This window comes from Protopterus annectens, chromosome 1.part1, assembly GCF_019279795.1.
Source record: "Protopterus annectens isolate FY-2018-M chromosome 1.part1, PAN1.0, whole genome shotgun sequence".
Lineage (NCBI taxonomy): Eukaryota > Metazoa > Chordata > Ceratodontiformes > Protopteridae > Protopterus > Protopterus annectens.
In genome coordinates this window covers 691,236,348-691,250,617 of record NC_056726.1, presented here as the reverse complement: position 1 = coordinate 691,250,617, position 14,270 = coordinate 691,236,348, and positions in this window count along the sequence as shown.

Sequence of the window (14,270 nt, the reverse complement as noted above, 5' to 3'; positions counted from 1 at the left end):
CCCCATCAACCCCTGCTGAGGATGCATATAACAGAATGCATACAACAGAGCTCACATTGATACATGAAACAACATCAAGCATGTGTTTGATGTGCTGAAAGCAAAATCTGATGGTGCACTACAATATACACCAGAAAAGGCATTACAGTTAATTACTGTGTGTGTGTGTGTGTGTGTGTGTGTGTGTGTGTGTGTGTGTGTGTGTGTGTGTGCGCCAAGCCACACAACATAACAACAGCAAAATATGGTGGTCTGTCAGCTGCAGGTGTGAGTGACCTACCCTCAGAACTCCAGATGTCTTACAGAAACATATCAGAGCTATTGCAAGATAGTCATGAGTATATGGAGTGAGAAGAAATAGGTGTGGGCAACAGGATGTGGCCATATGTCCTATGACAGGCAACAAGGTAACATCTGGGGCACAGCTTTGAGTCATGACAAACCACACATACAAATGTAGACAGACTAAACAGTAATGTTCACATGTTGCCTAACAGTAGCACAGAGCACAACTAATGGAAAGAAACCTTTAGTTGTCCTCATTGAACATCATACATAACATAATCATAAGGTACATCAGTAGGAACATATACACAACACTCAAAGAAAACATCAACACAGGAAGACTCGCTGCTAGGTACATCACTAAAGAGGACCACACAGGCAAATGTGCAGGATCCAGAGGGTGTGCACAACAGAAAGTGGCATTAGACAGGTAGGATATCATCATACAGATAAACAGCATTGAGCTTTACCAGTAAAACAGCCACTATCACAAGAAATCTAGGCCAATGATGTGCATGGGAATGTTTCAGCAAAAATATACCCCAAAACAGGTATTGTACACTAATACTGATGCATCACACATAGCAGTGTGTGATGTACAAAAGTGTATTACTACACAGTAAAATTCTTACAGCAGCATGAGTAATTACAAATATCTCAAGAATTAGCCAAAGTAAAATAACTACAAACAAGCATCACGTTCCATGCTTGATATGGAATGTCACACTTAAGGCAATGCTATGCTGTACAAGTTATTGCTGTGACATGACTCAGTAAAAACACGGAGCATCAATGACAGTGACCGCAACATACTGGAACATGCATCAATGACGGGGAATGCAGCAACATAGATGTATATATGTGTGTGCAGAATCAGTGAGACATGGGAAGGCACACATGGGACATAAATGTCGGCATGTGGATTGAAAATGGAAATAAGATATACAGAAGTGCTTTGAGTGTTGAAGGTGAGGCATGTACAGTACAATACTAAAATGCCATAAGTAACACAGGTACGCATGCAGAAGCATACCTGTGCATGCAGGAATGGCAGACAACAAGGAAATGTGTATTGTAGTAATCAGTGTTGGTTGGCAAAGATGGCATTCTGTTAACCAAGTAAATATGTGCTCTATGTCCACTAGCACATGATGGAGACATGAAAGCATGATGTCACATATAGCATTACTGTCATCAATATCTGTACTAACATATATCAATGACAAAGTACTACATATCACAAATTGTACCTAGTCACCTAGGCCAGATAAATGATCAGAAATATCCTGTGGCATCAGATATTTGAAGAACCACTTACAGATTAATTTGTCAGTGGTCAGCACAGCAGCCATACTTGTCACAGGGTCAGAATGACACAGCAAGACACCCACTGGATCAACTGTCAGTATTATTCTAGCACAACTGATGGCACACAGTGAGGTCCTCTGACCCTGCCACATCTGGGAACACTTGGCCCATGGTGCCGTACCAAGGAGCTGGATGTGGTTACACTAGAATGTTGGGACACAGTATGGATAGGAGCATGACTGTGATGTGACAGTCTGGACATGACTGCTGGGCTTACACTTAAGTACTCAACAGCAGAGCTACAGCATGTTGCAGCACAGACATGAATGTCCAAGATCCATGTGTGGGTCTAATGAAAAGGGGTCTGCCTCTCCCCACTGGAGGTAATCTGCTTAGTACAGTTAGGGAACGTAACACCCATTTAATACAATGGCACTGCTCTAGTACTACTGTTACAAGGCTTTCAGCAGACTGTGCAACAGATAACACAATGTCATGCTGTGCTAGCAATTCTGTCACAAACTCACCATGTCTACTCTCCTGACCTTCAGGCCCATATCTTGCGATGATGTATCTCTAGGTTAAAATGGCACAGAAACATCAATGTGTAAGCATACTGCACAGTAATAACAGGAGAGAACATCTAAGTTCATGAAATTTGGCGCATTAACCAGTGCTTACTGCAAGATGATCATATCAACTACCCAATAGGCTTCATTAAACATGAATATCTGAAACACATGCCTTATGCCCTACAATAGTCTGATACCATTTTATTTATATATATATATATATATATATATATATATATATGTGTGTGTGTGTGTGTGTGTGTGTGTTATATGGGTATCTGCAGTGACAACAGTAATGCAAATGTAGGAATTTAAGTTCCATTAATTAAAGTTACCATTAGTTTATTGATGCATTCCGATGTGATCTTCAGCTATACTGAGCCTGTGTATGCATTCTGAAGGATCTTTGATTATGACTGCACATTCATATGGACTTCATGCATATAGTTGTTACTGACATCCCATAAGTTCTGCTTTTGAAAAGGAGTAATGACTTGTTAGGTCACTTAGCTCAAAAATCTAAACAATATGACAAAGTGACTGTTGATCTTCTACATGCAGGCTCAAATCACATTGTAGGGTACTTCTGAAAATATCTGCAGTTATTTGGTAATGTTGCACATCACATATGGAAGACTTATGTTTGTTTAGCAACTAGTACAAATTTCTACATATCTAGCATGGTTGTGGTTCACTAATGCCTAAAGTGCTTAGTGCACAGAAAACTACACATTTATCCATTATCCACAGAGCTTCTAGAAGCATCATACAGTCTACTTCTGTATGTGTGAATGCAGAGTAATACACACATTAGTAAGCTCTACATTATAGAAAATACAACATCAGTGTAGCACCCATGTTTGCTCTATTCACTTTCTTAAATATAAGACCAATGCAGGCCAGCCTGGCTGAAATACATTACAGTTTGTAAAATACAGTGCAAGTACAAAAATTGTTGATCTGCAATTCTCATTCTGTCTTATGGTTGTAGGATTGTCACTATATGTGGAGACATATGGTATTGAATCACATGATTGTGCATGAATGCCATTAATAGCTTACATTTTTTTACTTACATTCTGATGTTTATTTTAGCAAACTATGACAATTACACACAGTATGCTGACACATGCTAATGTTATAAGGTAGATAAATGTGTATTCCATCATTATTCAGTAGAGTTTTATAATGGTAAAGGACTTGAGATATCTGTTACCTCAAATGGTTAAGCAATGGGCCAATGTGAATGCTTCATGAATATGTGTGGTTTTGAATCTAAAAGATAATTTTGGATGATATTTTACCACTTCCGCATCCACCATTTAACAACAGATGTGGGAAATACATTCTTGGTAGGTAAGTTATGCAGTACAGATTTTTACAAATCTAGAATGTCCATAGTGCACTGATACCTGTAGCTCCTAGGCTGCTGATGACTACTGATACCTCCATTATCCTCAAAGTTGCTAGACACATCATACTTCTATCAATAAAGCTGTATATGTAAATACTGGATAATAGATACATATGTTACCGATACATTTCAATTTACTCTATATTATGTTATAATCCATTTGTTTTTTTCACATTGACTGCTCTCCTAGCCAAATTACACATTTTTGTATTAAATACCACAGATGAACAGTAATTCCTTTAATGTGTACATATGTGTTTCAATTGTAAGTTTTATTGCAAACTATGACACTTGGAACTCTATGAAGTGTTATAGGTGTGTTTCTTGTTGTGAGCAATGTGCTGACATGCACTAATGAGTGCATATGTCTGTGTTCAAATTCACAGCACATGGCAGCACTTCTACTATTCTTTTACTTGTTATGCAATATGCAAACACAGCTTCACATTTTATTGTGTTTAATTCTTCACTGCATATTCATTTAGTTGAGTTCTTTAACTTTCATCAGTCCATATAATTGTAACAGAACTGGATTAGCTAAGTAGGTAGAATTCAGATTTGTAAAACAATACAAGTAAGAGTTGTAGGCTTGAATTTCAGTTCAGCCAGTTCAGTAATCTTCAAGTGTGCACAGCAATGATAGAATGTGCAAAATGTGATATTGTATGCCATGTCATAGATAGTATAAAAACATTAAGAATTACCGGTCTTATATGCAAATCATTAGCAATGAGGGATGCTGGAAGTCTAGTGCATATATACAAAATGTAAATTCAACCACTTCTTGAATATAGTAAATCTTTTTCTAGCTTTACAGAAACACAATTGAATAAAATAGAATCTGTACAAAGAAAGTTTATGAAAATGATACCATCTGTTAAAAAACTAACATTCACTGAAAAATGTACAAGACTGCCTGGAGATTTAATAAACTCCATATAGACATAGTGTAAAGCCTACATGGAAGGTACCATGTCTGTGTATACAGTACCCCCTCGGTAGTGTGCCATGCATATTAATGAAGGCACATTACTGAGGGAGAGCCATGTAACATGCTTATTGAATCAGTGTACGGAGTGTGTTACTGTGTTTGGAGATGAGTAACACACCCCCTGTACTGTCAAAGTGCCGGATATCAATGTAGGCATATGTAATAAAGTTTGAATATTTTTTTTTTTATGTTTGCATGGCACAGCACGCAGCAATGAACATGTGTCAGACATGTAAAAACAGAAACTGGATACATTTAATTATAAATGCCAAGTTCATGTTTAAACATAACTCAGCAGGTTTGCACGGAGTGGCATGGTGCTCAACAGTGCCTAAACATAGCTGAGAGATATATGCAAAAGTATAGCAGAATTCTATACAGTCACGTAGACAAATGGTTGGAGTGACAGCCATATGTGTAGTAAGTGCAGGGTTTGAATATAGGGAGGGGTTATTAAGCTTTAATGTGCAAATAAAAATTATAGTAAAAAGAAGACGAACAAGTAAACTTTCCAAACACATAAAAGCCAAGCAGTAGGATATGCCCCTTAACAATGAACAATGCACTAAAGACTCAGTCCAACAAATCCAAATACTGGAATTTGTTCAATAAAAAGATGAGCACTTTTGTCCTGAACACTTCAGAACTTCATCAGACAAACAATTAATTTCTAATGCATTTTATACTAAGGTTTAAAAAACGTCATAGCTAATTAATCAGTTAATTTAAAGCGACACATCCCCTTAAAGAGAAAAACATATTAAATACAGTAATTCTACCTAAGAATACATTAAACAGTATGTAAAAATAGAACATGAATGCAGTAATAATTCATATTTAAATATGCTTTATGTAACAAAGAAAATGTATATAAATATATGTATATTTAAAAGTTTAGTTAAAAATTTAATTAATTATTTGTTATCTTTCGAAAGCTTTTAATTTTAAAAGGAAACTTATAGAAATATGTTCATTCAAGCCTGGCCAACTGGATGCATCAAGTCGCAGCTGCCAATATAGTTCCCTAGTCTCTGATAATAGGGACGAAGCACCACCCCGGAGTTCAGTTCATATGTTGTCAATAATAATAAAATTAAAGGAATGTCCAACATTTTCCATTATATGTTTACTAAGTGTGTCAGTGTCCTTTTTTAATTTTATATCATGTAAATGTTCATAGATTCAATTTTTTAACTTACGATTGGTTTTACCTATATAGAAACAAATGCAACAGTTGCATAAAACACAATAGATAATCCTTTCAGAGGCACAATTATACTTCTGATGGATCCTTATCTCAATGTTACTAATCTGAAAAATATTCTCTTCCTTAATGTGTTTACAATAATTACACATTGCACATTTCCTCATGTAGCCATCATTACTCTTTGACATCGGTTTCATTTCAAAGATGTTTTTAAGATTTCTACCCTTCTTAAAGATCATGGTAGGTTAAACACCTATATATGGTCTAATACCCTTCTCATGGTTCAATATGGACCAGTTCTTCTCAAGAATTTGTCTTAATACATAACTGTCATTATTATAAATAGCGATGAAAGAGGTCTTATAATCCCTTTTCTCTTCCTGGTTGTTGTTGTTAGATAAATTAGATATACTACTAAAATAACTATGTTAGTGCCCGAGTTAGTTAATAAAGGGCAAAAAAAGCCTCTTTCTCTCTTTTGTTCACTACTTCCAACATAATATCCATAATAAACGTGCATGGATAACTTCTTCTTAAGAATATACACTTCAAGTTATCACATTCACTTAAAAAATCTTCCATGTTAGAAACCATACGGACAGCCCGAACAAATTGTCCTTTGACAATGGCTTTACTTTGTTTTTGAGGATGTATACTAGAGTAATGAAGTATGGAGTTGGAATATATTTCCTTTCTATAAACTTTCGACACAAACTTGTTGTCTCCATAATTGTTAATTAAAAGGACATATAGAAAAGGAATCTGTTCCATACCATAATTATATGTAAACTTTAAAAATGGTGTAGTTGAATCCATATACTCAATTAAGTCCTTAATATATTCTAAGGGTCCATCCCATAAAATAAAAATGTCATCTAGGAAGTGGGTATAACATTTTACATAGTCAAAGAAAGAAGACATAAAAAGAAATTTCTTTTTCCATGGCGTAACTACAATATTGGCATAAAGGCCCCCACATGAGGAACCCATTGCCACTCCCTCCTGTTGTAAATACATTTCATGATTGAAATAAATGAAATTCTTTCTCAAGACAAGTTCAAGTAATTGAGTGTATACCTGAACATTATTCTGTTCAACGCCTTTTTCATACAAAAATTCCGAAAATCAGTTCAAACCTGTACTGTGGGGAATGATAGAATACAAATCTTTAATGTCAATAGTCAAGAGAACATATGTAGTTTTAAAGGGGATGTTGTTAGTAAGTTGCAAGAAACTCCATGAGTCTTTGCATATATGGGGTTCCTTATACACCAGATCTTTAAGCTTAATATCAAGAAATTTAGAAATAGGGTGAGTAATGGAACCTTTAGCATCTACAATGGGTCTCATAGGTGGTTGTTCAATATTTTTATGCAGTTTGGGTAACCCAAACATGACTGACATCCTGGGATGTGACACTGTTAAATGGTTTAAAACATCAATGGTGATAGAAAGTACAGTTGTGTACCTACCATAAATGTAGATGTTCGAGTGTATTCACTGTTGTAGTCATTACACTTGGGTTATCCTGCTGGCAGGCTACCCACAGTCGGCCTGAATTCCAAAGTCTTGGTCCAGCGTCAGTTGCTGTGGCCTCTTCCCTGATGTCAGTGCGCCATGGGGTATAAAAGATGCAGCTGACGCTATTTTCTTCAGTTTTTCTTGCCCCAGATGTCAGGTGCCCCCAAAAGGGTAGGCTAAAAAACATTGCTAATAAAAGCATGCACCAAAATAACAATACCTTCATCTACAAGCAAATACACCACATAGGTTGTATAGGATAGAGAAGTACAGATAAGTCCCAGCAAAGAAAGAGGGATGGTGGGTGGGTAACTTGGACTGCAACAGTGAATACACTTGAACATCTACATTTATGGTAGGTACACAACTGTACTATGTTCATCGTGTTTCACTGTTGCAGTCATTACACTTGGTTTGAATCCCAAAGCTGAGGTTGGGTGGCTGGGTCTAAATAGAATTAGGAGTAGCTATAAGGACCTGCAAGACTGCAGTGGCAAAGCCTGCTCTGGATTTAGAGTAAAGAGGCAAGTGGTAGTGCTTAGTAAAAGTGTGCACTGAAGTCCAAGTTGCAGCCTCCAAAATATCCTTGGTTGGTACTCCTCTGAGGAAGGCTGCTGAGGTGGCTGCTGCCCTGGTGGAATGTGGTCTAATGCCCTTAGGCACTGATTTACCATGTTGTGAATAGCAGAAACGAATGCAGTGTCCTATCCATTTTGAAATAGTATGCTTTGAGATAACTTTTCCTTGTGATCTTGCAGCATATGACATCAAAAGTTGCTCAGTCTTTCTGAAAGCTTTAGTTTTATCCAAGTAGAAGTGTAGCTGTCTGTGTATGTCCAAAGAATGCAGAAGTCTCTCCCCTTTATTCTGCAGTTTTGGGTAAAAAGTAGGCAAATTAATGGTTTGGTTAAGAGCCACACTGGACACTACTTTAGGCATAAATGTCGGGTTTGCCCTTAGAGAAACCCTGTCCAGATGGAAGATAATGAAAGGTTCCACAGCCATTAATGCCTGTAACTCTGAGACTCTTCTTGCTGAAGTTATTGCTAGGAGCAGAGCTGTTTTCCTTGATAAGAATTTTATGTCAGCTGTATTGGCTAGCTCAAAAGGAGGTAGTGTGAGTTTTTCCAAGACAAAATTGAGGTCCCATGCAGGTATTGGTGCTCTTCTTTGAGGTCTTATGTTTCTGGCCCCCCTGAGGAACTGCCTAAGCAATGGATATGAAAAAAATAGGTGGGTCTGCATTGTAATGAGCTGAAATGGCAGAGGCATGGATCTTAATTGATGAGAAGGATAGGCCTTTGTCCAGCATCTCAGTTAGATATTGTAAAATCTGAGGAATATTTGGAACAAGCATGTCAATTCCTTGTGCCTGGTTCCAAGCACAGAATCTCTTCCATTTTTCTGCATAAGATTTTCTGGTGCTGTGCCTCCTGGCCTCCAAAATGACATCCATAACTGCTTTAGAGAGAGGTGTATTCTGAATGGTTACAGTATCCTCCATGCAGCTAGATTTAGAGTTCTGAGTTGGCTGTGCAGGATCTGATTGTTTTGTTGGGTCAGTAAATGAGGAATTTGAGGTAATGTCTAGGCTGGGCCTTGGGACAAGCTCCTTAGGATTGGGTACCTGTGATGGCGTGGCCAATCCAGGGCAATCAGTATCATTTGTGTCTTCTCTTGTCTGACCATTAGGAGTACCTTGGGGAGGAGAGGCAGTGGAGGAAAGGCATATACTGTAAGGTTGTTCGAGCTGAATGACAGGGCATCCACTTTCCATGCTTGTTAGTGATAAGCCCTTGTGCAGAATCTCTGAAGTTGGCAGTTGTGAGGGGATGCAAAAAGATCTATGTCTGGGCGTCTCCATTTCCTTGTTATCATGCTGAAGATTTGTGGATCTAGTTTCCAGTCATGAGGCTCCATGAGGTTTCTGCTTAGTTCGTCTGCCAGAGCATTTGTTTTTCCTGGCAGGAATTGTGCTTGCAGGTGTACTTGGCAAGTCAATACTGTGTTCCACAAAATCATGGCTTGTCTGCAGAGGGGGTAAGAATGTGTGCCCCCCTGTTTGTTTATATACCACATGACTGTGGTGTTGTCCGTCTTTATCGGCAGCTGTCCTGGATGAAGTAGGCCCTTGAAGGCTGTCAGGGCATTTTGTACAGCTAGCATCTCTTTTTGATTGATGTGTAGATGCCTTTGGCTTGGGGGCCATGTGCCCTGAATACATGTTCCTGCCATGTGGGCCCCCCAGGCATAATCTGATGCATCTGTTGTTAGTGTTTGCCTGGCTGTGGGTAAAGTGAATGGCTGTCCCTTGTTGTGGTGACAGGCCTGTGCCCATCATCTAAACTCCTGTTGTAGGCAAGGAATGAGGGTAATTAATGATTCCAGGCTGTGGTAATGTTGAGTGCAAACACTTTTTAGGTACCATTGTAGTTTCCTCATATGCAGTCTTGCATATGGAATTAGCAGAATGCAGGAGGCCATGTAGCCCAGAGCCTGCAGAATATTTCTTGCAGATAACTGGGTCTTTGTTGCCATGTTTTCGAAGTAAGAAGTCAGATGCCTTTGTTTGTCTGGCATGAGATAAGCCATCTAGGCAGTTGTATTTAAGCTTGCACCCAGGAATATTATTTCTTGAGGGGGTACTAGTTTTGATTTCTTTTCATTTACTGTGTACCCTAGGCAAATTAGTAATCTTTTTACAAGCGCCAGATGCTTTAGTAGAATGTCTTTGGCTTCTGCTTGAATAAGGCAGTCGTCCAAGTAGGGATATATTTGAATTCCTTTTTGTCTGCAAAATGCAATTACTGGTGCCAAGCATTTTGTGAAGACCCTGGGAGCAGTAGATAAGCCAAAGGGCAGTGCAGAGAATTGGTAGTGCATTCAGCCAGCTATAAATCTGAGGTATCTTCTGGAAGATTGTCTGATTGGGACATGCAGGTATGCCTCTTTGAGGTCCAAAGTTACAAGCCAAGCCTTTTTGCCCAGCATGGGCAGAAGCTGCTGCAGAGTCAACATTTTGAATTTCAGAACGTCCAGAAAAGTATTTAGAATAGACAGGTCCAGAATCGGTCTCCATGCTTTGTCCTTTCTTGGTACTAAGAAAAGTCTTGAGTAAAATCCTTGTCCCTGTTCTTGTTGTGGCACTGGCTGAATAGCCCTCATGTCCATGAGATGAAACTTGGTTTTGTGCCTCTGCCCATTGATTGTGTGGCAGGTCCGGCATACCTTTTGCCTTTGGAAGGGTGTGAAAGTGGAACCTGTAGCCCTGAGAGACTATATTTAAAACCCATTTGTCCTGGATAATCATGTGGCAATTTTGTGAAAAAAGTGCTAGCTTCCCCCTAAGGGTGCGGCCAAAAGATAAATGCTTGGCATTGGCAGAGGGAAGTCATTGGGACAGTTTCCTATATGGCTGTGATTTGTCTTCTCCACTTTTGGAGGTAGAAGCACCCCACTGTTTGGGCCTGTATGAGCCCTGGGGCTGTTGTCTGCCTCTAGGGCATCGGTATCTGCCTCTTTGTGGCCTGTCTGACACGGGAAAGGACCAATTTTTAGAAGGCCAGTTCCTGCTAAATCTGGGTGGCTGCACCTGTAAGAAATCCTTCACTGTTTGCTTAGATTTAGCTTTATGTTCCATTTTCTTCAACACCTCTTCTGCCTTAACACCAAAAAAGTATCATGCCGTAATGGAGCATCCAAGAATTTTGCTTTAACATGATCAGGCAGAGTCTGTTCTTTTAACCAAGCATGCCTTCTAATGACCGAGCCTGTTACAGCGTCCCTGCAAGAGGCCTCCAGTGAATCATAACCACATTGCAAAGTATGTTTTCCCACTTGTTCAGCTGCATGCAATAAATCCTGCAATTCCTTGTTCTCAGCACATTCAGAATTTGTCAACATTTTCTGTTTTAACAGAGACATTAAGTATTGCTGATATTTAAGCATATGAAACTGACAATTTAAAGCCTTTACAGCCAAGGTAGCAGAAGTGCAAACTTTTAACCCCATCTGTCCATTGCCTTAGAATCTCTATCTGAGAGGACAGGGTTTTTTGCAGTAGCAGCTTTGACCCCTTTGGGACCCTGTGAAATAGTTTCTGGGTCAGCAGCAGGGTTCTTATATAGGAACTTATGAGAATCTGGAACCCTGTAGTATTTGTCTGGCTTAATGGGTGCAGAAGGTAAAGAGTCAGGAGACAGGCTGGACTCTGAAAAGACATCATCTACAATATCTAGAACAGGAGGAATAGCAAGAGGTCTGTGCTGAGGAAGTAAAAGAAAGTCTCTGAGCCTTTTCTTAGAATCTGAATAATCTTGGTTCTCCCAGTGGAAATGCTCCCTCATGGTATGCAAGGCTTCCCCAAATGAATAATCCTTAGGAGGAGAAGCTGAAGGAATAGATTCTTCAGCATCAGAATCCTCATAGGGAGGAATAGAGTATCCCTGTTCTGAAGAGGAGTCAGAGGAAATGGAAACCTGATCAGAGGAATCATATTCAGTGTCTTGCCTAGGCCTCTTATCAGGAGGGGGATGGGAGCCCCTCATCAAAGTAATTAGGTCTTCGGCCATTTTGAGTATCTGTTTCTTAGGCATGGAAGTCTGTCCTGGAGAATGCTGTACTTGTTTTATTGTCTTTAAAACTGTTTTAGTCTTTGTCTTTGATGCTGAAGTTGGCTTGATATAGAGCTGTGTAGGTCTGAAAACACCCTCAGAAGCCAATGCCTGCTCAGCGGCTCCAGACCCATCTGAGGGATTAGTTTCCAAAGGCCCAATACTTTGAGTATCCAGAGGCCTAGCTGTCTCCACGTGGGAGTCGGAGGCAGCCTGTGGCTCTGAGATAGCGGGTGTCAGGGGCTTCGAAAGCGCCTCACTGAGAACCAGCGAACCGGCGACTGGCCTAGACGAGGCTTCATTGTCGGTTTTGGACCTCGGATGCCTGTCTTTTTCTTTTTCCTTGCGCTTTTTATGAACTCCGGTCATCAGCTGCTCCGACGGCATTATGCAATTAAACCTTCGGCCAAAGTAATGAAAAGCAAAATCTAACCGACGCTTAATAGTGAGTTGGTTAAATCTAGCACAAAACCGACAACTAGCAACATCGTGGTTAGGGCCTAGGCAAGGAATACAGTAAGAGTGAAAATCCTTATGAGGTATTTGCTTCCCACAAGAAATACAATTGTTAACTTTTTCTGACATCGGTCTGGAGCAAGAAAAAAGTTTCCACAACGGGGTACTTAGCTTTATTGAAGACTTCGGATCGGAAATTCAATTTCAAAAATCTCAGGAGTCGGCCGACCGGCACTTGCGAACTGCTTTTGCTTCAGGCACCGCGCGGCAAGAAAGACTGAAGAAAATGGCGTTGGCTGCATGTTTTATACCCCTGGCACACTGACGTCAGGGAAGAGGTGACAGCAACCGACACCAGACCAAGACTTTGGAATTCAGGCGACTGCGGGTAGCCTACCAGCAGGATAACCCAAGTGTAATGACTGCAACAGTGAAACACGATGAACATCCCTCAATGAATAAATCCTGTAACTCGTTTTTAATGTTTTTATAAGCTCCATGCAATTCATTGATTGATGATTTTATATAAGCCTTCCCATTAAAGATATATACCATTTTGTTGGTATAATCCTCATGATTCATAAGGACTACCCCTCCTTTATCTGATTTCATTATTCTAACTAAATCCAGTACTTTTTAAATGTCTTGCAAAACATCATTCACATTTGTATCCATCTGTCTGTGTTGGTTAGTCCTACTTAAAAAGATTGTGAACATTTAATTTGCATATTCTCTCAAATAGTTGAATGATGGGATGAAGTAGGGGATTATATGTACTGGACATAGCCAGTGGATTAATAAAGTCTTCTGAAAAGGAATTCTGAAATAATACTTTAAAATTCAATTTATGTGTATATAACTTTAAGTCCATAAGTATGTTAGAAATATCTGTGTGTTGTGCTGGCACATAGGTAAATCCTTTTGCAAATAAATCACAATGTTTAGTTTCAATTGAAACATTGGAGAAGTTATATACTTTAAAATCCCCCTCTGAATTGGTAATGATGTAACAATGGGTCACTATATAATCAATACTGTCACCTAATAGTACAGGTGAAAAATCATTTAATTCCTGTTGGTCCAGGTTTGATTCTGAGGCCCTCTCCCCCTCCTGTTGAATTCCCTCTCATGTTCCATTGAGTATTGGGGGGTTGTGAATTCCCCTGATTTGCTTCCCAAGATTGGTCTGGGACAGCTGTTTTGTTCCTCAACCTCTCTGAGCGTCTATGGGGGGGATTCTCGAGGGTCTAAAAAACTACCTGATGCTTCAGTTGGAAAATCACAGTTGGTTTCAGAATCATTAGCATAGTATGAAAACTTACTTCTCCATTCTTGTGAAGGAGGGGGTTTGGGGTAAGCCAACCTCTTACCGTAATCAGTTTTGTCTCTGATAATTTTTTTTACCTTACGAGCTTTAATAGAGACAGACAACTGGTCAATGCTACAAAATACAGGCAAATGTTCATATTTAAAATCATCATATTGCATATGGTCACAAATACTTTTGTCTAGTTCTGACACACTAGCAATCAAATCATTAATAACAATCTCATTATTTTTTATCTCATTATTTTTTACAATAACTTTCATGTATTCGACCCCATGTTCATCAAATAAATGCAAAAATTCTTTATGCAGGTCAGAACCTACTATTAAACCATTAGGATAGCATCACATACGGAGCCCCTTAGGGACAATGTGTTCTTTTATACATTCTGCAAAATGAGCATTATCAAGTTGTAGGCACTTAATTTTTAAAAGTTTATAATCAAGCTATTCCAACAGAGCATGTATGTTGTTGCTACTAACAGTACCTGGTTTAATGTCTCTCATTTTTAAACTTTAGTATAAAATGTATTAGAAAGATTAATTGTTTATCTGATGAAGTTCTGAAGTGTTCAGG